This window comes from Ursus americanus, chromosome 32 (genome assembly GCF_024610735.1).
Source record: "Ursus americanus isolate L20-20 chromosome 32, mUrsAme1.1.p, whole genome shotgun sequence".
NCBI classification, from domain to species: Eukaryota; Metazoa; Chordata; class Mammalia; order Carnivora; family Ursidae; genus Ursus; species Ursus americanus.
In genome coordinates, this window is record NC_142158.1 from 7,664,987 (window position 1) to 7,673,791 (window position 8,805).

The 8,805-nt window shown below is 42.0% G+C and overlaps 1 protein-coding gene across 3 annotated transcripts in view; it reads right to left on the reverse strand.

The window, feature by feature from the left end:
- The window catches only part of SERPINB9 (serpin family B member 9), a 49,966-nt gene extending 41,742 nt beyond the window's left edge, over window positions 1-8,224 (reverse strand). For all 3 annotated transcript variants that reach the window (XM_087858225.1, XM_087858224.1, XM_045811640.2), the window contains exon 1: window positions 7,814-8,224. The gene's annotated coding sequence lies outside the window, so the exon portion shown is untranslated. The remainder of the gene's footprint in view (window positions 1-7,813) is intronic.
- Between the last annotated feature and the right edge of the window lie 581 nt (window positions 8,225-8,805).

Sequence of the window (8,805 nt, forward strand, 5' to 3'; positions counted from 1 at the left end):
CAGGACTCCAGTGGAGCAAGGAACTGCAGATGTGGTGGAAAGAGCAAGAGAACTAGGATTAGAAGCGGAGCCTGAAGATGGGACTGAACCGCTGCCATCTGGTGATAAACTTGAACGGGTGAGGAATTGCTTCTTATGGACGAGCAAAGACCGTGGTTTCCTGGGATGGCAGCTGCTCCCGGGGAAGATGCCATGAGGACTGTTGACATGACAGCAGAGGATTTAGAATGCTACATAAGCTTAGTTGATCAAGCAGCGGCAGGGGGTGAGAGGATAGACTCCAATTTTTGAAAGAAGTTCTCCTTGGGTCAAATGCTATCAAACAGCATCACGTGCTACGGAGAAACTTCTCGTGAAAGGAAGTCAATCAGTGCAGCAAATTTCATTGTTATCTTGAGTACAGCTGTAACCACCACAATCTCCAGCACCAATCACCCCGATCCATCAACTGCCATCAAGAAGGAGACAAGACCCTCCACCAGCAAAAAGATTATTCACTAAAAGCTCAGGTGATGGTTAGCAGTTTTAGCAATAAAGTATTTTTAAATTAAGGTTTGTACATTTTTTAGACATGATGCTATTACTGCACACTCCATAGTCTACAGTGTGGTGTAAACATAACTTGTATATGCACTGGGAAATAAAAAATGCATTTGACGCTTTATCACAATATTTGCTTTATTATGGTGGTCTGGAACCAAAACTTCACTATCTCCAAGGTGTGCCTGTATACAGAACTGACTTGCTGATAAAGCCACAGTCTATCTGTTGTCAAGGTGGTGTGCGTGGTCACAGCAGCTAGGGACACGTAAGTCCTTCTGTCTCTAGCGTGGGTGGGAGAAGTATTTGGTACCCCCGTTGTCCCTCGCTTGTGCCGTGGTTCCTGCAAGGCATATGAGAAGCCATCATCTGGCAGGGGCAATTGGAAACATGGAAAATTTAAGCTTAGACATAGGTAAAATATGTACAGAGAAATAGAGGCTGACCAGTCCAGTTATGGTGTATTGTAGAAAATCCAGTTATAGCGATTATAGGGGGGAAAAAGTCTAAACTCTCTGGCAACAGTGATTTTATCTTTCATTATAGAGTGAAAATCCATAGACATTTACTTATTGTGTGGTTATACTCCTTTATTTTGCAGTAAATCATTTCGGCAAACCGTGGGCTCAAAAATTAAGTACTGGGTTTTCATATCTCAAGAAATAGAGTGTGTAATTTGCACACAATGGTGTTTCCCAGCCACCATAGTGGGTAGCATAGTGTGATCTCTGCCCGTGTGAAGACCAGAAGATGCTATCTATAAGACAATACCAGCATTTCCTTCAAAAAGTGGTAGTTTATTTTTTAAAGATTTATTTATTTACTTGAGAGAGAGAGAGAAAAGTGAGAAGGGTAGGGGCAGAGAGAGAGAGAGAGAGAGAGAATTTCAGGCAGACTCCCTGCTAAGCATGGAGCCTGACCCGGGGCTCAGTCTCACGACCCCAAGATCATGACCTGAGCCAAAATGAAGGGTCGGAGGCTTAACCAATTGAGCCACCCAGACGCCCCTAAAAGGTAGTAGTTATTTTTTTAAAAGACGTATTTATTTTATTTGAAAGAGAGAGCACTAGAGTGAGTGGGGGGAGAGGCAGAGGGAGAGAGAGAATCCCAAGCAGACTCCCCGCTGAGCAAGGAGGCTGACAAGGGGCTTGATCCCACAACCTTAAGATCATGACCCTGAGATATGACCTGAGCTGAAATCAAGAGGCAGACACTTAACCAACTGAGCCACCCAGATGCCCCTAAAAGGCAGTAGTTATTTTAAGAAGATTCTACCCACAGAAGAGGTCTAGTGAGTCCAGCTGCAGGGGCACACATCCTGTGACTTGTACTGTTAACTCTAAATTACCTTCTGTCATTTCCAAAAAGCAAAGCCGTATGTGAACGTGTACTGCCAAAGCCAGTTTCATCATGGCTTCAAATTAAAAAGCAGCTTAAGGTGTTCATTTAATTCATGGACAGGATCCAAGTTAAGGTTTTGGGAGTTGTGTCTCCCAGAAGTGAAATCTGTAGTACTCTGTGAATAGATGCTGTTATAAACTTAGTTAAAATGTGTATCAGTGAAGATTTTTGTAATGACAATATGAGTCAAATATTGATGGAACACACACCCCTGTGTCAAAACGATATTCTTACTAGGTTAAAAACCTTTGGAGAAGAAGTGACCTGGAGTTGGTTATGAAATACACACAATCTGGACCGCGTTTACAAGTTGCAGTATTCTTCCAAGCAAGATATAATACGTAGTTGTGCAAATTTACAAATACTCTTTATATAATCGCCACTACAAACTATCTGTGGAGAAGCTGCTGACAAATACAAGAACAGATGTCCACACGGCAGTACATGCTCTTCCTCTCTGGGGTCTCTCAGCAGATGGAACGCAGCTGTCTTGCTCTTTTGCAGAATGACTCTAAAGTAGCCTAAATGTCCAATGATGGTGTTCGCCTTTGAACTGAGTCCCCTAAATGTCGGGTGCATTTGTTCAAAAGCAATTAGAAATGTTTAATCAAAATATTCAAAGAGTGGAGTATCTAAATGTAAATTTTGATGGTCAAACACAAAATTTGCAAACAGGGAGATATTCAAAGTTGTACCTACAGAAACATGGGAGAAAGAAACAAATTAAATAGTCTGAGCTCAATGATACACAGGACTTAACTCTGAAACTCTATAATTGAATTTTGGAATATTTTGGCTCATGGGAAGAATCTTTCGATAGAGTTCCTATTTTTAATTGGATAAACTTATACTCTATATTAGAATCCAATGAAACTGATGTCAAAAAAATTTGTAGCATATAAATTTGGAGAAAACTTCAAAAGAGTTTTATAGATAAATCATTTGATACATTCTTTTTTTTTAAAGATTTTTTAAATTTATTTATTCGACAGAGATAGAGACAGCCAGCGACAGAGGGAACACAAGCAGGGGGTGTGGGAGAGGAAGAAGCAGGCTCATAGCAGAGGAGCCTGATGTGGGGCTCGATCCCATAACGCCGGGATCACGCCCTGAGCCGAAGGCAGACGCTTAACCGCTGTGCCACCCAGGCGCCCCCATTTGATACATTCTGTCCCATACAAGCATTTGGAAAAGAAGCACATACTGTGTGGAGGCAAAAAGACGGTAGCTATGGAAATATTCCCACTGAAATATTTATACATTTTGTCGATGCAAAATGAGCAAATCTTTGAAAATTTCTTTAAAAAGAAAGATTTATTGGTGCTCAAGTGAGGACAGCTGCCCAGGATACTCAGTCTTGGCAAAGAAGAAAGTTCTCCTCAGAAGGACTGTGTAATACAGAGTTATACATGCTTTTTTGTTATATCAAGAGTTACAAATCATCAGGACGTAAGACATTCCAGAAAATAACAAACTTTATCTTATGCATTTAGTATGTGCAAGGTTGCAGGCTTTGAAGTGTGGGAACTTAAGGAGATTTTCACTCTTAATTTGAAATGCTTCTTTCAGGTTATTTGTTGATGAAGCAGGCATACAGTGTATGGTTTGCGCAGAAACGGAGCCCGAGCTTTGGCATGGCTCAGTCATTCTGATTCTGGTAAAAGGTCAGGTGTAGCTTCCCTGAGAGCCCAGGAGCAGGGCCCACCTACAGGGAAAGTTGAAAACTTCCTTTATCAATTTTAATATGAAAAAAATAGAATTGAGAAGATCTTTATTTTTCAGAATTTGCTCTGAGCTTACCTAGGTCCCTCAGCATCTGAAAAATGAGTGAAATGAAAAATGAATTTTAAAAATGCTGTATTCGACAGCAGGTCTGGCTACATAATTGGCAGGATCCAATGCAAAATGAAAATGAAGGACCCCCTGACCAAAACTTTGAGGTTCAAGACAATAATAAGAGAGCATGAAACCAAATGTGGGCCCTTCTGAGAGGGGCTCAGGATGGCCGCACAGGCCACGTGCTTAAGAAGCCACAAGTGCTGGTCAACAGACAAGTGATGGGGATAATAATTTCAAATTTGAGAATAATACAACGAATAAAAAATCTTTAAAAATTTTTAATAAGATCATATTGAAAAATAAATTTTCGAGATAACTACCAGGGACATTTCAGCAGATCCAGCTAAGAATCAAATTAAAATATATTAATAGGTAGCAAGAATAATTATTCTGGGGGCGCCTGGGTGGCACAGCAGTTGGGTGTCTGCCTTCGGCTCAGGGCGTGATCCCGGCGTTGTGGGATTGAGCCCCACATCAGGCTCCTCCGCTATGAGCCTGCTTCTTCCTCTCCCACTCCCCCTGCTTGTGTTCCCTCTCTCTCTGGCTGTCTCTATCTCTGTCAAATAAATAAATAAAATCTTAAAAAAAAAAAAAGAATAATTATTCTGCTTAATTTTTAAACATTTAGATAATCAGGGGCACCTGGCTGGCTCGGTCGACAGAGAGTGCAACTCTTGATCTTGGGGTTGTGAGTTTGAGCCCCATGTTGGGCATAGAGATTACTTAAAATCTTTAAAAAATAAGTTAAAAAATGTTTATTTTTTAGATATTATTTAGATTATTTAGATAATATATTTTTAATTGTGCTTTAATTTATATGTTAAATTTAATCTTTAAAAATATATTTTTAAAGACCATTTTGACAAGAATTATTTTTAGGTCAACTCTAATAAAAACCAAGTTGGTAGTCAGTAAAACAATTTCTAAAAAAAAATCAATTATTTTCATGACCTCTTTCATTTTCAGGTGTCCCAGTTTGGACACACTACATACCTAGCAAGTATATTTGATGTCACGCTTAAATATTTCATGTTATACAGATGTGTCTACGTGTTACATATGCTTTATATACTGAAAAAATAATTCTATGTTTTCAGGAAAATGTGTGAATTGGTCTCTAATCTAATTCCGGTTGTGTGTTGATCTGTTTCCTCTAAGAATGGGGGAGGAAAAGGAAATGTTACTTCTAAAAAAGATTTTTTTTTTTTTAAGAGAGAGATAGAGAGAGAGAGAGAGCACATGCTTGAGAAAACAAGGGGCAGGGCAGAGGGAGAGGGAGGGAGAGAATCCTCAAGCCAGCTACCCCCTGATGTGGAGCCCGGCTCAGGACTGGATTCCAGGACCCTGGGATCATGACCTGAGCTGAAACCAACAGTTGGACGCTTAACTGACTGAGCCACCAGGTGCCCCTAAAAAAGAATATTTTTAAATTAGCTACAAGTTCACCGAAGAGTTATGACATCTATTTTCAGCATTCATTTCCCTTTGTAGCTCACTACCTTTTAGCAAAGTGACATGGGTACTTGTGAATTTCAGGAAAACTGGTTACATAATTGCCCTTGGCGTTCTAAGGAAGTATCTAAACGACTGTAAAAAAGAAAGGGTTTTTAATGATATTGGGAACACTTTTTTAATGTTGAGAAGAAAATGTATCCAAAGTTTTGTCTACAGATTAAAAATAACAACAGCAATATAAGTGATATTTATCTCAAAAGGTATCTATGGAAATTAAATTAGTGTATGCAAAGGGCTCTGCATTTGGTCTAGCTGATTAAACAATAAAAAATATTAACAAATGGGCCTATTATTGTGTCTCTTAGCCACACTGTCTTCTCCTACAGGGTTAGATAGCTATTTCTGCATCTCCTGATATCACTACACAATTTCACTCCTTTGTTCTGTCAATGAGACAGATGACATTAATTTGCTCACGTTGTACTGAGTTTGCATTCCTGCGATAAACTCAACTTTTCCATAGTATCCTTATAGTATCAAGGCTGTGGTAGCCACAAGCAATGAGACCAATTTTTTGTTTTGTTTTGTTCTATTTGGTTTTGTTTCATCCTCCTCATATTTTGGCTAAGTCCGATTTGTGCCTTGATCACTACCTACAGTTTCTACTGCTGGGAATTTGAACCCAGGTCCCATCCGACAGCAAGGCTTGCCCCATTCACCAAGATCCAGTCTCAGTGAGGAAGTGAATAAAAAACACGGCCCCAGTGCATTCATAAAACAGTTGGGCCTTATCCGATGATTCCATTCTCTTTTCTTCAGACCACGCATTAAAGCTTCAGAAAGAATAATATGAAATCAAAGTACTTTACTGACATAAAGATATTGAAGTGCATCCAAGGACAGGACCTCAACTGGCTCTGGTCACCATCTGCATGACCATCGTAGGCCAAATTCAGAGAGGGTCATTCCAACTAGAACTGTGCTTGCACTGATATTTTAAGGCTGAGTCGTTGGAAAGAATGAATTAGGGGCGCCTGAGTGGCACAGCGGTTAAGCGTCTGCCTTTGGCTCAGGGCGTGATCCCTGCATTATGGGATCGAGCCCCACATCAGGCTCCTCTGCTATGAGCCTGCTTCTCCCTCTCCCACTCCCCCTGCTTGTGTTCCCTCTCTTGCTGGCTGTCTCTATCTCTGTCGAATAAATAAATAAAATCTTCAAAAAAAAAAAAAAGAATGAATGAATTGATATAAGAACTTCAGGAAGAAGGAGGATAAGATGGGAGAAATGTGAGAGAAAATCTTTGCAGGCATTTATGATGATTTAAAAGGAAAGTACATCTCCAACAAAATATTAGCAAACTGAATTCAACAAAATATATTATAAGGATCATATACCGTGATGAAGTGGGATTTATTCCAGGAATGCAACATCCACAAACAATCAATGATATGTCACATTAACAGGATAAAAATCATATGATCATCACAATAGATGCAGAAAAAGCATTTGACAAAATTCAACACCCATTCATGATAAAAGTGCTCTTCGACAAAGTGGGTATAATAGGAACCTACCTCAACATAATAAAAGCCACAGCTATGACAAGCCCACAGCTAAAATCATACTCAATGGTGAAAAACTGAAGGATTTTCCTCTAATATCAAGTACATTACAAGGATGTCAACAGTCAGCACCTACATTCAACATAGTACTGGAAGTCCTACTAAAGCAATTAGGCAGGAATAAGAAATAAAAGACATCCAAATTGGAAAGAAGTAAAATTGTCTCTATTTACAAATGATACGTATATATAAAACTCCACACACACAGAGAACTGTTACAAATGATAAATAAATTCAGCGTAGTTGCAGGATGTAAAATCAGTATACAAATATCAGCTGTATTATACTAATAAGTCAGACAGAGCAAGACAAATATGATCTCACTTACGTAGAGAATCTAAAACAAAGGGGGAACCACAAATTCATAGATAGAAAGAGGGGATTGGTGGTTGTCAGAGGTGAGGGCTGGAGGGGGGGTGAGTGAAATGGGTAAAGATGGTCAAACTTCCAGGTATAAGACATAAATCTTGGGGTGCCTAGGTGGCTCGGTTGGTTGAACCCCGGATTCTTGGTTTACTCAGGTCATGACCTCTGGGTCCTGGGATGAGCCCATAGTCAGCTCTGTGATCAGTGGGGAGTCTGCTTCAGGATTCTCTCTCTGTGTCCCTTGGGCTCTCTCTCTAATAAATTTTTTTAAATCTTTAAAAAAAAGAAACTTTAAAAAAATTTAATCTCTGGGGTGTAATGCACAGCATGATGACTATATTTTTTAAAAGGAGAGACCCCACATACCATTCAAACACAATTCCACGATATTTAAATATAACAAAGCCTTTCTTTTCTGTCCATAGTTTTTAAATAATATTTTCCTGATTATATAAGAATACACGTTCATTGTAGAAAATTTTTAAATTACTATATATATCTCCAAATAATAATAAGCAAAACCCACCTACAATTCTGGAACCTATTTTAAACATGTTAGAGTGTGAATTTCTTGCAGCTCTTCTACTCACCTGGAGCCAGTGGAAGTTGGATCACTGCTCAAGATGATGCGGGCGGCGGGATTCGGAGTCCTGTCCACTGTGGAACAGGTGTTTCGAAACGCAGTGAAACCCGAGCAAGGAAGGGAGTTCAGCAGCGCACGACCCCGGAGGCCTCCATCCGTGCATCCAAATCCCATGTCCTGCGGCCGCGCCTCCTGGGATTCCCAGGCCCTGGGCCCCGCTTCCCGCCTCCCCCTGCCAGCAACGCTGGGCGCAGGTCCTGGGGCCCGGCTCCGTGCTGCGCATCGGCGGGCGTGTAAGATCAGGATCAGCGGGTGCGCGAGCCCCCCACTCCGTCCCCTTCTACCCAGGCTCTGCGGTCCTGCCGCGTCTCCCGGTGCTCCGCGTGCAGACGGCGCGGGCCTCCGCAGGGCGCTCCCCGCCGCCACGCCCCTGCGCCCTCCCGGACTCCAACGCCTGCACCCTCAGCGAGGCCGCAGTCCGAGGCTCCTCCTCTAAGAACAGCAGCAGAATGGAGGGGTGGGGGGGGCGTGGGCTCCCCAGCACCTCCCTCTGGCCCTCCTGGAGGGCTGCCAGCCCTGCGGGTTCCTGGAGCCTGCTGCGCCCCCCGGCCCCAGCTCCACAGCCATGGCCCTGGTTTTGGGGTCCAGTTTCGTGTGTTTTCAGGGCTGGACATGTCCCAGCCCCGCTTTTGCAGATGAGAAAATGGAAGCAGAGAAATGAGACTTCCTGTTTAGAGGCTGGGACATTTCCTGCTCTCCTGTGCTGCTTGCTGAGGGCTGTGCTGATGGGAGCCTTGGTTTCCCCTCAGCCCCGCGGAAGGCGAGGTTTGGACGCATCAGTACCGACCCCAGACCTGGCTTCTTTCCTTTGCAGGGTGCAAGAACTTGTTCACGGTGCTGAACCCTTTGGGCCTCAGATCCCTCCTGGTTTATTCATTGCTGAGGATTAAATAAAATCGTCTGGGTAAAACACTGTAGGGCAAAGCATGTGATCAGGAA